Source organism: Callithrix jacchus, chromosome 8, assembly GCF_049354715.1.
Source record: "Callithrix jacchus isolate 240 chromosome 8, calJac240_pri, whole genome shotgun sequence".
NCBI lineage: Eukaryota > Metazoa > Chordata > Mammalia > Primates > Cebidae > Callithrix > Callithrix jacchus.
The window spans coordinates 37786587-37803243 of record NC_133509.1 but is presented as its reverse complement, the minus strand read 5'-3'; the positions used below and the strand labels follow the sequence as shown (position 1 = coordinate 37803243).

The window sequence follows — 16657 nt, the reverse complement described above, 5'->3', positions numbered from 1 at the left end:
TAATTAAAATATATTTTAATACTAAAAATATTTATTTACATGTAGTATATATCATTATATTTATATAATATAGTTATATTATAATTAATATTAGTTAAAAATATTTTTAATGCTAAAAATATTTTAGTATTACTACATGTAGTAGTTATGAGGGAATGTGTTTTCTTTCTGGGTCCATGAGGGGGCGTAGTTTTAAGGGCAAGAACTTCCCAGCCATGCCCTCTCCCATCTCTCTCCATCCGGGAGATTTAACAGTCTCTGTTTAAATTTCCCTGTGCGGGAAGAAACTAAGAGTCAATCACCTCAGTGGAAGTTCTAAGGAACTCCTTTCATCGGCCAGGGGTCTTAGAGAAGGTAGGGGTTTCTCTGAGGTTCTGAACCCCAATATTTCGCGAGCCAGCCAGGAGAGGGGTACACCAGAAGAGGGGTACAGCCAGGAAAGGGGTGTAGCCAGAGACAAAGAATTCAAAATCGTGAGTAAACCAGCCCCAGTCTGTCCTGTCTTTAAGAACACAGGCGCAGCAGTGCGGAGCCTCTGAGGTGCGGCTGGCTGGAATTAAAAGCACAGTGTTTTCCTGCGGGAGCCTGTGGGGCGGAGTGGGTGAGCACGACCACGGCCCAACCCAGTGGGTGGGCCCAGGTGTGTGCAGCAAGCCAGAGCCGCGAGCACTGCAGGCGGGAGAAAGCAGCGGCCAGGGGCGAGGTACAGCCCGAGCCTGCAGGGGACCGGGGATCGTGGTGGCCTGGTGAATGGCTCTGGCAGGCCTCTCCGGCATTCCCCAGTCCCAGGCCACAGTGTAAAAAGCCTTCCCCAGGGTGTTCACCTGCCAGCTGTGGGTCCCTGTGTGGGCAGCTGCTTGGGGAGTGGCCCAACCGTGCAGGAGGTTCTGGTGGCGGAAACATGGCAATTGAAAGCTGTGGGGGAGGGGTGGGAAATCATGGCTGACCCAGCAAAATCATGGCTGACCCAGCAGCAGCTGAAAACGAGGCTTTTTAAACCAAAGTGGCCAGAGGCTTTTTCTCTGGGGCGCCAGCTGAAAGAAAAGCTGCTGCTGGCTGTCAGCCCCGCCCGGCTTTTAGGCAGGTCACATCGCCTCAGGGTGCAGCATTCTCATTCAAAATATAGCTTAAGAAAGCTTTCTGCCTTCCTTTAATACAAGTGGTCAAAATGCTGAAGGGGTTAAGGGTAGGGTCTGCAATTGCAAGGTTGCTGGTTGAAGTCCCCACTGGAGTCAGTTTTGAACTCCTAGGCTCATTTATAACTATTCTATATTTGTTGGCCTCTAGGCCTCTCATCTTTAACCACCTTGTCATGTTCGTTTCTTATAGAGCCATAAGGTAATCTTGCCGCTGGAACTCCGGATGTCCTTGGCTCATGGGCTCTATTGTGGACCACTAGATCAACCTGCACCCCCGAAAGGCCCCCCTCTGGAGGAAACCTCAGCTGCAGGGCCCCTTCTATGCCCCATTTCAGCAGTAGACTTCTGTAATTCCTACAGAAGTTGGGCTTTCCTGTTTAGAGTCAGGGAATGAGGGAATGTGTTCTCTTGCTGGGTCCACGAGGGAGCATAGTTTTAAGGGCAAGAACTTCCTAGCACCATGACCCCCTCCTATCTCTCTCCATCTGTTTAAATTTCGTTGCCTCGCAAAGAAACTAAGAGTCGGTCACCTCAGGGGAAGTTCTAAAGAACTCCTTTCATTGGCCAGGGGTCTTAGAGAAGGTGGGGTCCTCCCAGGTTAAAAGTCCCCTTCTTCCACATCCCTTCAGACTCCATGTTTGGGTCTCCTTCCATGAACACTCCCTTCGTGGAAGCTATCTTTCTGTCTCCTGGATTTCCCCTCTGGGGTCCTCTTCCACACTTTCTTGTGGAAGCCTGCCTTCTCCTCTTAAACTCCATCTCTCTCTATTCCCTTTCACTCAGTGTGGAAGCTGCTTTCCTCTCCTGGATTCCATCTTTCTGGATTTTCTCACTCAGTGTGAGAGTTAGCTGTTTCTTTCTCTTTCCTTCTATTTCTCTCTCTCTCTCTAAATAAATCACTTTCTACAAACACTTTTGAGTCCGGCATTGACTGCGCATTGCACCGTGGTCCCTTCTCTCATTCTTGAGAGGGCAGGAGACCAAGAACCTGGAGAAACATCTTCTCAGGGGAGCTGAGGGCACCCTGGACCCCAATATTACAGTTATATATAGTAAATATTTTAGTGTTTATATGTAGTAATATTAAAATATTTTTAGTATTAAAAATATTTATATTTTTAATTTGAATTTTAATACTAAAATATTTTAGTATTTGTGTATAGTAATACTAGTAAAATTAAAAATATAAATATATAAACTAGTAAAATAAAAATATAAACTAGTAAAATTGTAAACTATAAAAATATAAACTAGTAAAATTAAGAATATAAATATTTTTAGTAAAAATATTTTAGTATTACTCTACGTAGATGTAATAAATGCATATTACTATGTGTAAATACTAAAATATTAGTATTAAAATATATTTTAATTAATGTTAATTATAATATAACTATATTATATAAATATAATATATAAATATTGTTAGTACTATTCCAAATATATTACTAAGAGTTTGATACTGGTGTTAAACTTTTGATTATAAGATATTAAAAGATTACTCCCCTTTTTGCCTAAGTGATGAACTAGAACTTATATTTCTAGCATATAAATGATGAATCAGACATATCTGGTTTCTTGGGGATTAAACATTCACACCAGCTCCTCTAGGGAATAAAAGGAGATATCATTATAGAGAGGCAGAGATAGTGGATTGGTTAGGCACATAGATTCTAGAACCAGACTGTCAGGTTCAAATTCCACTTCTGCCATATGCAAGCTCTGCAAGTTTATGAAAGTTCTTTAACCTCTCTGTTTCTCTGGTTCTTTATCTGTAAAGTGCTTACTTCATAGAATTATGGTAATATGAAATGAAGGACTATATGTGAAGCACTTAGAACTATGAAGTACTGCATGGCTATTAGAAGTTCTCACTTATCATTGATATGGTTTGGTTTTGTGTCGCTACCCAAATCTCATTTTCAGTTGTGATTCCTGTAATCCCCACATGTCAAGGGAGAGAGCAGGTGGAGGTAATTGAATCATGGAGGCAGTTTCTCCCATGCTGTTCTTGTGATAGTGAGATCTCATGAGATCTGATGCTTTTATATTGGGCTCTTCCCCCTTACTAGGCACTTCTCTTTCCTGCTGCTTTGTGAAGAAGGTGCCATGCTTTCCTGTCACCTTCTGCCATGATTGTAAGTTTCCTGAGACTTCTCCAGCCATGTTGTACTGAGTCAATTAACCTCTTTTCTTTAGAAATTACCCAATCTTGGGCAGTTCTTTCTATTAGTAGGAAAATGGACTAAGACAATCATTAATATAGAATGTTAGAATAAGGAGGGTTGCTTAGACATTGCAATCCAAGACTCTTACTTTTTAGATGAAGAAACTGAGACCCAAAGAAGTTGAGTGACTCGTATGAGAATACCGTTATGAAGAATCACTTGAATCCGGGAGGTGGAGTTTGCTGTGAGCTGAGATTGCGCCATTGCACTCCAGCCTGGGCAACAAGAGCAAAACTCTGTCTCAAAAAGAAAAAAAAGAATACCCTGTTACTCACCAGAGCCTGGGTAATCTTATCAGAGGAGTCCTGGGCTCTTGTATTCTGTGCTGCTACCAGTGGGAAATTGACTTGCTACCCTCAGGAATTGGAGACCAGACAAGTGGACAGGTGTGAGATTATAGCAAGGCAAGTGGCATGATGGGAAGTGCAGCATAACATGGGAGCCCAGAGAAGCTCTCATTTCTTAAAATTCTCTGAAGAGGGTTCCTAGAGGAAGTGATACTGCAGTTAAGACCCGAAAGATGTAGAAACTTTAGTCATGTAAAGACAGGGAAAGGGCATTTCGGCAGCCTGTAAAGGGCCCCAACATACATGTAGAGTAGAGAACCAAAGAAGTCTAGCTTGGCCAAGTGGTGGAGACCTCTAGATCTCTTTATAGCAAATGAAAATCTTCCTAGTACTCTACTACATAATTTCAATACTGGGCCAATAATTAAAATCCCCTTTTGCATTTGTGCTGCATTGAATAGTGTGCCCCCAAATTCGCATCTACCTGGAACATTGAAATGTGGCCTTACTTGGAAATAGGGTCTTTGGGGATGTTAAGATTGAGGTTATATTTGATTAGAGTGGGCCCCATATCTAATCACTGGTGTGCCAACAGGAAGGCCATATAAAGACTCGAAGAAACAGAGAAGACACAAAGTGCATGCCATGTTGACAGAGGCAGAGTGTGGGTGGATGGGTCTACAAGCGAAAGAATGCCAAGTATTGTCAACAACTATCAGAAGCTAGAAGAGAGGCACGAAACAGATTCTCCCTCAAAACCTCCAGAAGAAACAAGCTTTGCCAACACCTTGATTTTGATCTTTTAGCCTTCAGAACTGTGAGAGGATTGGTTTCCCTAGTTTTAAGCCACCCAGCTTGTGGTACTTTGCTGTTCTAGCCCTAGGAAACTAATATAGCATTCTTGATATGAATTGACTCCTCAAGATAACAAGAAAAAGGCAGATTGCATTCAGTGATGGACATGAATATAGTTGGGATCACAATTTACTCACATTAATACCTATATGCCCTAAAAATGTGACTACTTTTTACAAGGGATTTGTCCTTTTTCACTAAGTCACACACTACAAAGTGTAAGTAGGAAAAAACAATCCCCAGCAAACCTTCCACTGATGAATTTAGCAACTACAGTCTTTTCTGGTTCAAATAAACTTTTGATTATTTAATTTTGTAGGGCCTTCGGGTATCCCTCTTCTCTCCTGCTTCTCTCCAGAATGGTATCACAGAGGACCTATATGACTCTGTGACAGTAGAGGGAAGTGGCAGTCTTGGATCCATGCCTGGTCCTCTGGGAGTCTCTTTGCACAAGAAGATCTTGTCATTTTGGCTCAGGCCTTGCCCTTCATCAGCCACAAGGAAGCAGGAACATAGCTTCAAGCATCTGCAGCCACCTTCCTCCTCCAGTGTTCCATATTGCTCCTAGCTTTGCTGGATCTGATGCTCTGATTAAAAAGGGTACCCTTAAGAGCCAAAGGAAATGGGCCCTTAGCCTAGATTTTCCACGTGACTCCAACTTTCTGGATGTTTCTAAAGCAAACTCCCACTTGAAGCTTAGCTCTGAAGTTAGGAAAACCCAGGACTCTGGCGTCTACCTCCGTGTTTCCCCTTCTTTCACTGGTCTCTGTCATGACTTGACTTCATAATTGTTCCTCCTGCTTTTTTGGGGTAGTATTCATTCCTTTTTCCCTTGACAGACTGGATATAAAATGAAACACTGGCTTACTCAAAAGAGAAACTCTGAAGGTATCACCTTCCTTACCCCAAAATGCACAGAAACATGGAGTTGCACAAGAAGTAGCTCCATCATCTACTCATCTGCTGTAATTCCCAGGCCTTGAGACTGGGGCATCCTCTCCCTAAAGGTGGCTCAGCATTAGTAGGGATGTATGCAGAACCACAGTGGGGCACACCTTGGTATTGTTTATCTGAAGTTCATATTTATTGAAAGACAGACCTTAATGACATTTGTTTCTCTCCCTATGTATAATGGGATATCTCTAGAGGGCAGAATGAACAGCTTTATCTCCCTCCTGCCATCTGATACTTTAACCTCCTGCCCCAGTGCAGTCTTATAGTGTTATAAGATCAATTTCTTTGCAATCAACATTATAGCACAAGCTGCAGCACCTTATTTATCTGAGAGAGAGTGCATCTAGGTTGCTTTCCTCGGAGGAAGTGCGCACAAGGCAACAGTTGAGGCCTCCATGACCCAATTCATGCCTAATCTTTGCCTGGTATCTTTCTGTTAGGACTAGAAATTACCTTTACTGATGTAATGAGATGTTGGCAAGCTCACTTTTGCCCTCCACATTCACCTATGCTGTGGGATGTGTGTTTGTGATTCACTCCAGCCATTTAGAATGGAAGCCCAAGTCACAGTAGAGGAAGGCTGTTACTGAAACTGAACTTGGGTCAGTCAATCTGCCTGCCCATGCAGCAAAGCCAAACACTAACACTGGGATTGATTTGCAGTGAGGGAAAGTGAGGCATTTATTGCAGGGTGCTATGCAAGGAGAATTGGGCAACTAATCCTTAAAACCCAAACCCCTTGATGGCTTATGTGTAAGAGTTTTTGAAGGCGGGGAGGCAGAGTTTCCAGGCAAAGCCATAGATCAATACATGGAGGCTATACATTGGTTTGACCTAAAAAAGGGGGGACATCTTGAAGTGGTGGTCCATAGGTCACGGGTAGATTCAAAGATTTCCTGAGGTGCGATTGGTAAAGCTTTGTTTAAAAAGTTGGGGTCAGCAGAAAGGAATGTTGACCTCTGTCTGGCCTGTAGGTGTGACTTCCACCAGGCCCCTCAGGAAGAAATTAAGAATGAAGAACAGTGGTCAGAGTTCAGTGCCCAGTTCCCCCTTCTCCAAGGTCTATGTGCCAGTGGATAGTGTTTTCCATTTGGTGAGGGTCCAGGTTTCTGCAGAACAACTCGGGGACATATGTTAAGATCTTATCTTTAGTTTCTATAGGGACTCTGACTTCCTTGGCTGTTATTTCAAACTATTATTACCTTCTTATCAGGTTGCGTACTACCCTCCACCAAGCATGGAAATAAAGGAAAATCTTGAATTTCTTTAATGGAAATTCCAGGTACCTAGCTAGTCCTGAGAATTAAATGAGCAACTTGATAAGGTAATAGTAGCTTAAAACAATAGCCAAGGAAGTTGTAGTCATAAGATGTTTGGTTCTCTACAGAAACTAAAGATGACATCTTAACATATGACCCTGAGTTTGCTTTTCAGAAACTCGGACCCCCACCAAATGGAATTCTTTCTTGCATGAGGTCCCTTCTCTTGGGATCTGGATTGGGGTCCCTTTCCAGTAACAGTATCAGGACATCAGAACATTTCCTGGGTCTGTTAAGTCCTGGGTCTGGTCAGTAAACGTTATTAACCTGTTTCCCTAACTGAAACTGTGCCTAAAAATGACTAACCTCCTGGGAATGTAAGATGAAGTTGATCTGGTTGGAATGCTTTGGTTGCCTCTGACAGTATCAGTGAAGTTTTTTTTTTTTTTGACTGTTGGCTTGTTAGGAACTAACAAGACCCTCCCTAACTCATCTACTCATCATTCACGACTCAGCTTCACTTGTTCTGAGGGTTTCCCCTGACTCCTCTATACCTACATTGAAATATGGCCTCGAACTGCCTGAACCCAAGAGGCAGAGGTTGCGGTGAGCTGAGATCGCGCCTTTGCACTCCACCCTGGGTAACAAGACCGAAACTCCGTCTCAAAAAAAAAAAAAAATATATATATATATATATATGGCCTCCCCTTTCCTATAGTTCCAAAGCATGTTTGGATAAGGGGCACCTAAATTAGAGTTACTATCACATTGAGTCACAATTTGTTCACAACTATTTTCTTGCCCACTAGAAGGATTCTTGTTAGGGCAGATGTCGACCTAAAAGAAAGAAGCTGAGGCAAAATTGATATAAGTAGGGGGTTTATTTGGGCCAAGCTTGAGGACTGCAACCTGGGAGCATAGATTGAAGTTTTCCGATTAGCAGTAGTTATAAGCAGGTTTTAAAAGAAAAGAAGAGACTGTTCCAGAGGCATTTACCAAGAATTTACATTAAAATAACATAAGCTATTGATTGGCTATACATTGTTTCTTCATATTATAAATTCCAGGAACATGAAGATAATGGGTGAGGCAGCTAGTCAGGAACAAAATGCTTTTAAATAATTGCCCCCACACCTGAGTGTGGGGGTGCATGGCTGAAGTCTTAGATGCCTGTCTCTGGGCCTGATAAATTTTATGGATGTCCCATAGTGCAGACTTCTCTGAACTATTTTTCTTTTCTCACAGGGACGAGGTCTTGGGTACCTTGGGGTCCGCAATGCCTTGCAGAGGGGTTGTTACAGAATTGGGGCTTGGAAAAGGGTGAAGAATGTGTGAAATGTCGCAGAGACATGTCCTGATTAAGAGCCTGAACTGCTTTGATCTTGGACCCTACACTTCCCAAGTGTCATATAAGGGGTAGGAAATTTTCACACCCATTGATCTGCAGGACAGGCTAAAAGGGTAAAGAGAATAAGAGCAGAACTTCTTCAAAGCTAGGTGGATTTGCTTCTTCTCATTGGGATGACAATTTGCTAAGGAGAAAATGGGGCTGGAGTGAGTATTTCAAAATCCTGTTTTGAATGGCTACATAGTACCCTTTGTATAAGTGTCTGGCAGCTCCTTGGGTCTTGGAGGTTCTGAGATAGCAAGAACCATGGAGCCCTGAAACTGAACCAGATAGGGTTCATTGTTCTACTCCTCCTTTCTTGTAAATGCCCTTATTATTGGAAGGACTTCTTATGATGTTAATCTATTAAAAAGCAGAGGCCAAAAGTCTTTACTGGAAACCTATTATGTGCAAAGAAGATACTGTAGTCCCCTGATAGCAAGAGAAACATTGTTTTAGGGAGTGTTTCTCTCGCTGATGCCAACAGTCTATTCCAGGATCCAGTTTTGGCTGTGGAGCATTAAATGAATTGTTAGAATCACTTTTACAACTAGAGCTGTCAATTGTCTGGCTTGGGGGTTAGGCTGTCTGGTTTAAAGCTGGGTCATCTAGTTCTGAAACACATGGTTCAGAATGTATTTGAGAGGGCAAGTTAAATACAAATCACCTGGTCTTGGTGAGTGGGCTTGCATAACAACAAGCCCTGTAGGATCTATTGTTCTTGCTTGTGTCTGAGTGTCTGCCCGGAAAGGGATATTCGGGAGAGCCCTTGAGTGAAAGTGCAGATCACTGTCAGGAGCCGGTTCCCAGAAGTGACTTTTAGCACCCATAAATTTGGGTATCTTTTTTAAAAAAATCTTACCAGCTTAATTATAATGTAGTGGTGGATTTATATTACTTTAATTCCTGAAGTTTTATTAGTAGAGTAGAAAAATCCTTTACTCCTAAATCCAGGTCTCTATCTGTGGCTTAACTTCTAACTTCTTGCTTGCATTTTCTTATTCTTTTTTTGTTCTTTTCATGAGTTAGTTGAGTAACAACTAAAACTTACTGTGAGTCTTTTCATGGAGGATGGAAAATCCCACATAGGAAATGGCACCACCAGCAATGGGTCAGTCGTTTATGTCGGCCAATGTAAAGAAACCTCTCTTTCATAAAAGGTCAAACCAACAGGAAGTAATTGGTGGGGAAATTGGGGTGGGGGAGGAGTTGAGTTATCTTCTCTTGGTGAACTTCAGCCCAATACACCGTGCAAAGTGCCGGATAATAAGTGAAGCTACAAGAGGTTAGAAAACTATGTTTTCTTTTCATGTATTAAAGGCCATGAGGGTATAGGTTACTTCAAAGATTTGTTGGATCTGTTTCTGAATGAGAGGCAAATTGGTTTCAATCACTAAAGAGAAGTGGGCATGGTGGGCCCAGGAACGTTATTAGTGTACTGTACTGCTGTCACCTGCTGAGGTAAACAAGTTCTGAAAAACTCCTCTGGGGTGCAGAAAGTAAATACTACAACTTTGAATTATCCTTATTGATCTCATCCCTTTAAAATGTCTGTTTATGCTGTTTTATGGTATATGGAAAGGATATCCTTGGGGAATACTGTCCTAGAGAGAGGAGGAGAAGGCAGGTGGTTGGATCAGGATGAAAAGAACTGGAGATGTAGAGTAGCTCAGAATTCAGAGGTCTCATAACTGCCCATTGGGTTCTCCTTGCCTACTGTCCAGACAGAGCCAATTTATTAAAACAGGAATTGCAACAGAGGAGTTTAATTCACACAGAGGCAGCTGTATGGGAGACAGGAGTTTTATTATTACTCAAAGTAGTCTCCCTGAAAATTTGGGGATTGGGATTTTTAAAGATAATTTGGTGGGTAGAGTGTCAGAAAGTGGGGATTGCCGATTGGTCGGGTTGAAGATGAAATCACAGAAGGGTGAAGTGGGTTTTCCTTGCTGTCTTCTGTTCCTGGTTAATTCTATAAACCATTCAGGAGTAACATGGGGAGGTTCAGCATCTTGCAGCCTTTGGCTGCATTACTCCTAAGCCATAATTTCTAATCTTGTAGCTGATTTGTTAGTCCTAAAAAGGCAGACTGGTCCCTAGGTTAGAAGGGGGTTTGTTTGGGGAAGGGCTGTTTACCATCTTTGTTGCAAAGTTAAACTACAGACTAAATTTTTCCCAAAGTTAGTTCAGCCTATGCCCATGAATGACAAGGACAGCTTGGAGGTTAGAAGCAAGGTGGAGTCAGTTAGGTCAGATGTCTTTCACTGTCATAATTTCCTCACTTTTATAATTTTTGCAAAGGTGGTTTCAGTCTCTTCTGTGTTCTCATACAGGAAATGTAGTTGCCATTGGGAAGAAATTCTGGAGAGTTGGTAAAGAAGGTACTGACCTGTGTTAGACAATGGCTTCAGGTGCTAGGTTATGTGCTATTTATTCTTGTTCTATCACTGCATATACAATTTACATATGAACACATACTTTTATCCATTTGCTATTTATTTAATGAATATCTCGTTTAATCTTCACAAACAGCTTGAGAATAAGGTGTTAATCTTCCCAATTTTGCAACCAGGAAGTTAAGGCTTAAGGTGGATGAGTGATTTACACTTTAGCAATTCTCTTTCTTTAGTGAGTAGGTTTGCAGTGTAGACTCCAGTATAGACTTTAGTAGATTCAAGTGGGTTTCTAGTTGGCTTGGAGCAGCTGGATCGTTCAAGAATGTGTTTATAGAATTATGAAATACTTTGTTCTGGTTTTCTTTCATTATTTAGTGCATATGCCCAAATTGCAATTGTAGGCCAGAGCTGCTTCCCTGTTGATTAAGCTGACACCAAGGACTTGGTTTGACATTTCAATCAACTCAATCTTCCCTCGTTGGCCTTAAAAGCAAGCAAGCAAACAAACAAAACAAAACCTAAAACTTCAGTAATGACTAAATTCCAGGTAATCAATTAAATCTAGATTCATTGATTTTATTGTGGTTAAATTGAATTGACCCAAAGTGACTAAATCTACTATTTGTCAATCCCATTCTCAATGGCAGAGACTTAAATTGTAGAATCTCCTCATCTGCACATCCATCTGATTCCTTCCAGCAGCTAATTAGCATGGCAAGAGCAGGAATCATTTTATTCATCTTTTCTATATTGCACAAAGTATCTAGCAGAGTCCTTGCATTTGTTGAATGAAAATATGTTAGATCAACTTCTTCCAACTGTAGATTTCAGACTATAGGCCAGGGTATCTCACTTGCCACTGGTAGTTAATCTGTTTATCTAAAACTGTAATTCATTGGCTTTCTTTGCTGTCTTGGCAGTGGGGCAAGAGATACTCAGAGGTTCTAAGAAATGTACGATGCTGTTTATTCCATTGTATGTTAGACTTAGCTGTGTGGTTTCAGATTCTTAAAAATAAAAAATTTCCATCTCTTACTTTTGATGAAATGTGTGCAAAGTTGGAGAACAAGGTAAAAAGGTGAGTAAATTAGGAATTCTTTTTTTTCTCTCAAGTGCTCAGAAACTTAATTAAAATTCCTTTGACATGATTACTAGATTGTTGTCAGGACAAATCCAGATGATCCTTGAGAAAGCACTTGAAAACTGTAGACTGTAGACATAAAGGTTGTTTGTCAAAGCTTTAAAGCAAAATAAGGCCTCTTGAAAACACAGACCTGAGGTTCTGACAATGTACATACTGTCTAATAAGGATGAAAGATTAATCTCTGTTTAGCCACCTTTGTATAACAAGAATAAAAGTTTTTTTTTTCTTGTATCCTGAGTCAGGAATTTAAACTGTTTTCTGATTAGTAAGGCTTTGCTGTCACACTAGTAATATTCCTATATAAGATGGACATCCTTCCCTGTTCCCCATCTTTCTACTTCTTATGAAGAAAAAGTAGAAATTTTTGGAAGAATTGTGCTAGATATATATAATATTTATAATTTTAACTACTTTTAAATGTATACAGTTTAGTGGCTTTAAGTACATTCACAGTGTTGTTTAATCATCACCATTATCCATCTCCAGGACTTTTCCATCACCTCAGTCTCAAACTCTGTACCCATTAAACAATACCTTCCCAGCACCTGTCACCTGGAACACTCTAGGTGGCTCAGGGCACCCTCCCAAAAAAACCCAAAAAACAATACCTTCCCATACTGCCTTCCTGCAGCCCATGGTAACCTCTATTCTTTCTATCCCTGTGAATCTGCCTGTTCTTCTTGCTGAGCCTTTCTGTTATTATTATTCATTCAGCAAATATATATTGAGTAGTTATAATGGACACTAGGAATACAAGAGTAAACAAAAGTCCCTGCTCTCAAGGAGCTTGTATTTTAGTGGGAGAAAACAGATAACAAACAATGAGCACATTTAAAATATTTTTTTAAAAGGAGATTATCCTCTACATAATTCTTCTGTAACTTGATCTCTTCACTTGACAGTACATCTTGGATATCTTTTTCTATGTCAGTCTGAAGAGGCCTAACTCTTTCATTTGTAATAGCTAAATTTATTGAGTTTCTACTATACTCCAGGCACTGTTTTAGTTGCAACAATCCTATGAGGTAAGTATCGTAATGATCATCTTTTTACAGATAGCCCAGAGAAGTATAGGAGCTTGCAGTCAGTCACCTGGCCAGTCACTGATGGAGACAGAACCAGACTCAGATGAGCTGATTCCTTACTCCAGTTCTACCCTGTTTTGAATGGCTACATAGTACTCTTTTGTATCAGTATACCTTAACTTATTTAGGCAGTCTCTTATATATAAGCCATTTTTAGGTGTTTTTTTTTTTGTTGTTGTTGCTATCATAGACAATGCTATAATGAACATATTTATAGATGTGTTTACATGTGTGTGATTTTCTATAAATTCCTAAGAAAAACATACACATTTAAATATTTGATAGGCACTATACTTAGTTTCCTTTTAAAAATATTTTACCAATTTATATTCCCACTGACAGTATAGGAGAAGGCCCTGATTTCCTTATATTTTCTTTAACAAAGGGAATTACCAAACTTATATTTGCCCCATATGATAGGTCAAAAATGGTATAGAGGGTATACTTAATGTTTTTCATTTAAAAATGTTTTTTATTTTAAGTATTTTAAAGAAATGATTACTTCATGCTTTAACCTGTTCTTGGTCCTCTTTATTATATAAGAAAGAAAGCCATCTCTCTTATTTCCAGATGTCTGTAGTTTCTTGTAACTATGGAACCTCGGTAGGAAAAGACCCTTGTTTCTGTGAAAACCTGAGGGCCCAGTGTGAGGATGTTCCGGGACAGTAGAGTTGATGGTGCACAGGGGATTAGCTTGCTCTGGTTATAGAGATATGATTAAAACATATTTGATTTCAGTACCTAACTGGCAAATAATGATGCAACTTCTGGAAAATTCCTAGATGGCTTTAGGGATATTTAAAAGAAGCCATACTCTTCTTTTAAAAATAGATACACAAGATCCAAGATAGCTGAATAGGAACAGCTCTGGAGTGCAGTTCCCGGTGAGAATGCAGAGGGTGAGTGAATGCCGCATTTCCAAACGAGTTTTTACTTCCCACAGACCAGGAGATTCCTGGACTGAGAAGCACCATGAGTTTCCAGCATGGCAGGTGTAGCGGGTCTCTGCACAAAAACTCACACAAATATGGGCAGTTGTTTCAACTGGCACCTGGAACACCTGGGAGACAGTCGCCCATTCTACTGGAAAAAAGGGGGTTGAAATAGAACCAGGTGATTTGGCTCAGTGGGTCCCACCCCCACAAAGACCAGCAATCTGAAACATTCTGGATTGAGAGTTTCCCATGAAGCGCAGCTGGACCTGGGACAGTCCAGCTCTGTAGGGGGAAGGGTGTCCACCATGACTGAGGCAGTCCGCCATTACTGAGGCAGACCGCCATGACTGAGACAGTTTTAACTATACCTCTATAAACAAAACTACAAAGAAGTTCACACAGTAGCTGGGCAGAGCCCATGGCAGCTCAGCAATGTCTCTGCTGACATTCTGTGACTAGGCTACATCCTAGCTGGGCAGGCCATCTCTGGAAAAAGGCAGCAGCATGTCAGGAACTTATAAATAAAGACCCACCTTCCCAGGACAGAGCACCTGGGAAAAAAGAGTTCTGCTGCAGCAGACTTAAATGTACCTGCCCAGCAGCTATGAATGGAAAAACGGAACTCATAGCTCAGCACTAGAGCTCTTATAAGGGACAGACTGTCTCCTTAGGCAGCTCTCCAACCCCCGTATATCCAAAGAGACATCTCATAAAGGAGAACTCAGGCTGACATCTGGTGGATATCCTTCTGGGACGAAGATAACAGAAGAAGAAACCGGCAGCAACCCTTACTGTTCTGCAGCCGCTGCAGGTGATCCCCAGGCAAGCAGGGCCTGGAGTGGACCTCAGCGGTCCTCCAGCAGAGGGTCCTGACTGTTAGAAGGAAAACTAAAAAACAGAAATAACTTCATCATCAACAAAAAGGACATCCACTTAGAGACCCCATCCAAAAGTCACCAACTAAAAATAGATACACACCAAAATATTTTATTTTCATCTAATTCTGCTTTAATGTCCAGAACCCCCTAAAAACAATTCCAAATTAAAAAATGTAAATCCATTTCCTACGTGGATTTGTTCTTTGGTATCATCAGTGTTAATGTTTGCATCCTGTGTGCTGAAATTGAGGATGTTGGGAAAGAAGTGTCATTGCTTTGCTTACTAAATGTCGCTTGAGTGTGCTTAGCTTTCATCTATAAGAGAGTTGAACTTCCCTTGTGATAATTAAAAAAAAACACAATGACAGAAAAAACCCTTGCTGATTATTTCATCTCTGCAAAAGCGGTTGGAAACTGCAAAGAGGTTTGATTATTTTGCTCAGTCAAGGGCTGGTAAAACTTTGGTAAGTAGACCTGGTAGCTGGTGTCCCCTTCCATTGTTCACTTTCATCCTTCTGAATTCTTGATTCCCACATAGGAAACCATTCTCAGAAGCCAGCCTCTTGGGAGTTTCCTTTTGTTTCTCCAAGATTAACCAGTTCTGTACTGGCAGCAGGAGCAGGCAGTTAGGGGAGGAGAGGCTCTTCAGGGCTTTCAGCATTTTTCCCAAGGAGGGTTTTTCTCCTTCAATTCCTCACTGGTAGTGAAGATGCTTTCTTGCAATGTCTTCCTCTTTTTCTGATGAGATGCTGTTTCTGATTGCCATCTAGCAGCTTCCGGCGGTGGTAAGTGGTCAAGAGTGTTTTTCCGGGAGTTGATTTCAGGTTTTCGAGAATGTCCCCTAGAGACCCAGTTTGTTTCTATGTCATTTCTTGAGCTTTCAGAGTAGCCTTGCTTTTCTCCTTGGCATGGTCATGGAATGGATACTTGTTTGATCTTCCTGCACTGCTGGGAAATCTCCCTTTTTGGGGAGAGGGTTAGGTCTGGGTTGAGGTGAGTAGATGGGGAGCATTCAGTGGTTAGTGAGATGAAGTGAGGATTTAGCTGTGGGCTGGTTAGAACAATCTGTTTCTTTTCTCCAGATTCCTATTTTGTTCTGCTGTTTTCATCTTGGGGGCTAAGGTTTCACAAATATTTTTTATTATTCTCCTTTTGCTAAACAACAAATTTGGGAGGGTTAGTTGGAAATGGGAGATATGACATTTTCTTTTTTCATTGTTTGAAATTTTTATTTTTTATTCTGTTAGGATACCTGTTAAATGACCAATGATAGTAGCATAAATGTTCATTTCTTCTTGGTTTGTAGGTCTTTGTCACTTCCTTTGGTAGTAGTTGGTTTTATTTTTTTCACAGGGTTTGTATTGGTATACTTTTCAATGTATTGTTTAATCTGTTGTCAATTTGTGCTTTAGATACGAACAGTTTGCACTGAGCTATTCCTCTGAGGGTTGAGGTTATGTTTTCAGTGTTAAAATTTGTCTGAACCGGTAAAGGTACCTTTTAGCTGTTTTAAGGCAAGAGAGTGTCTTAGGTCCCTCGTTAACAATTAGCTGTTTTGAAGAAAAGAAAACTGGTGAAAAACATTAATTGGAAGTTGAAGGCTTATTAGAAAGGAAATGAGGAAATAAAGGTTTTTGTATAGGATTACCAACACCTGTGCCCACGAAGTATCCTGTTTTGCTCAGCTGTTGCTCTGATGCTGGCCTTTACTGCAAAATGAAAACTCAGAGTGATGTCAGTTTTGATTTTGTTTTTTAAATTCATTTTTAATTTTTTTATGTGATATGTAATAACTGCACATATTTATGGGGTACATGTGATATTTTGGTGAATGCATCTGATGTGTAATGATCAAATCAGGGCAATTAACATACATATCACTTCAAACATTTATCATTTCTTTGTGTTGGCAACATTCCAAATCTCTTCTAGCTATTTTGAGATACGATAAATTATTGTTATTTATCGTCATACTACTGTGTTATCAATATTAGAACCTGTTCCTTCTATCTAACTATATGTTTGTGCCCATTAACCAGCCTATCTTTACCCCCTTCTTCCTATTCCTCTTCCTAGCAGCCTCTGGTAACCACCATTCTCCCTCTTTACC

At 40.8% G+C, this 16657-nt stretch overlaps 1 protein-coding gene across 2 annotated transcripts in view; it reads left to right on the top strand.

Annotated features, from left to right (window-relative positions):
• The first annotated feature begins 256 nt into the window (after positions 1–256).
• The window catches only part of ATP8B4 (ATPase phospholipid transporting 8B4 (putative)), a 272389-nt gene continuing 255988 nt past the window's right edge, over positions 257–16657 (top strand). The window contains exon 1 of one of the 2 annotated variants that reach the window (XM_078334229.1): positions 257–354. The gene's annotated coding sequence lies outside the window, so the exon portion shown is untranslated. Of the gene's footprint in view, positions 355–15369; positions 15541–16657 lie in introns of those variants that run through there. The other variant, XM_054239635.2, reaches the window with a different exon arrangement.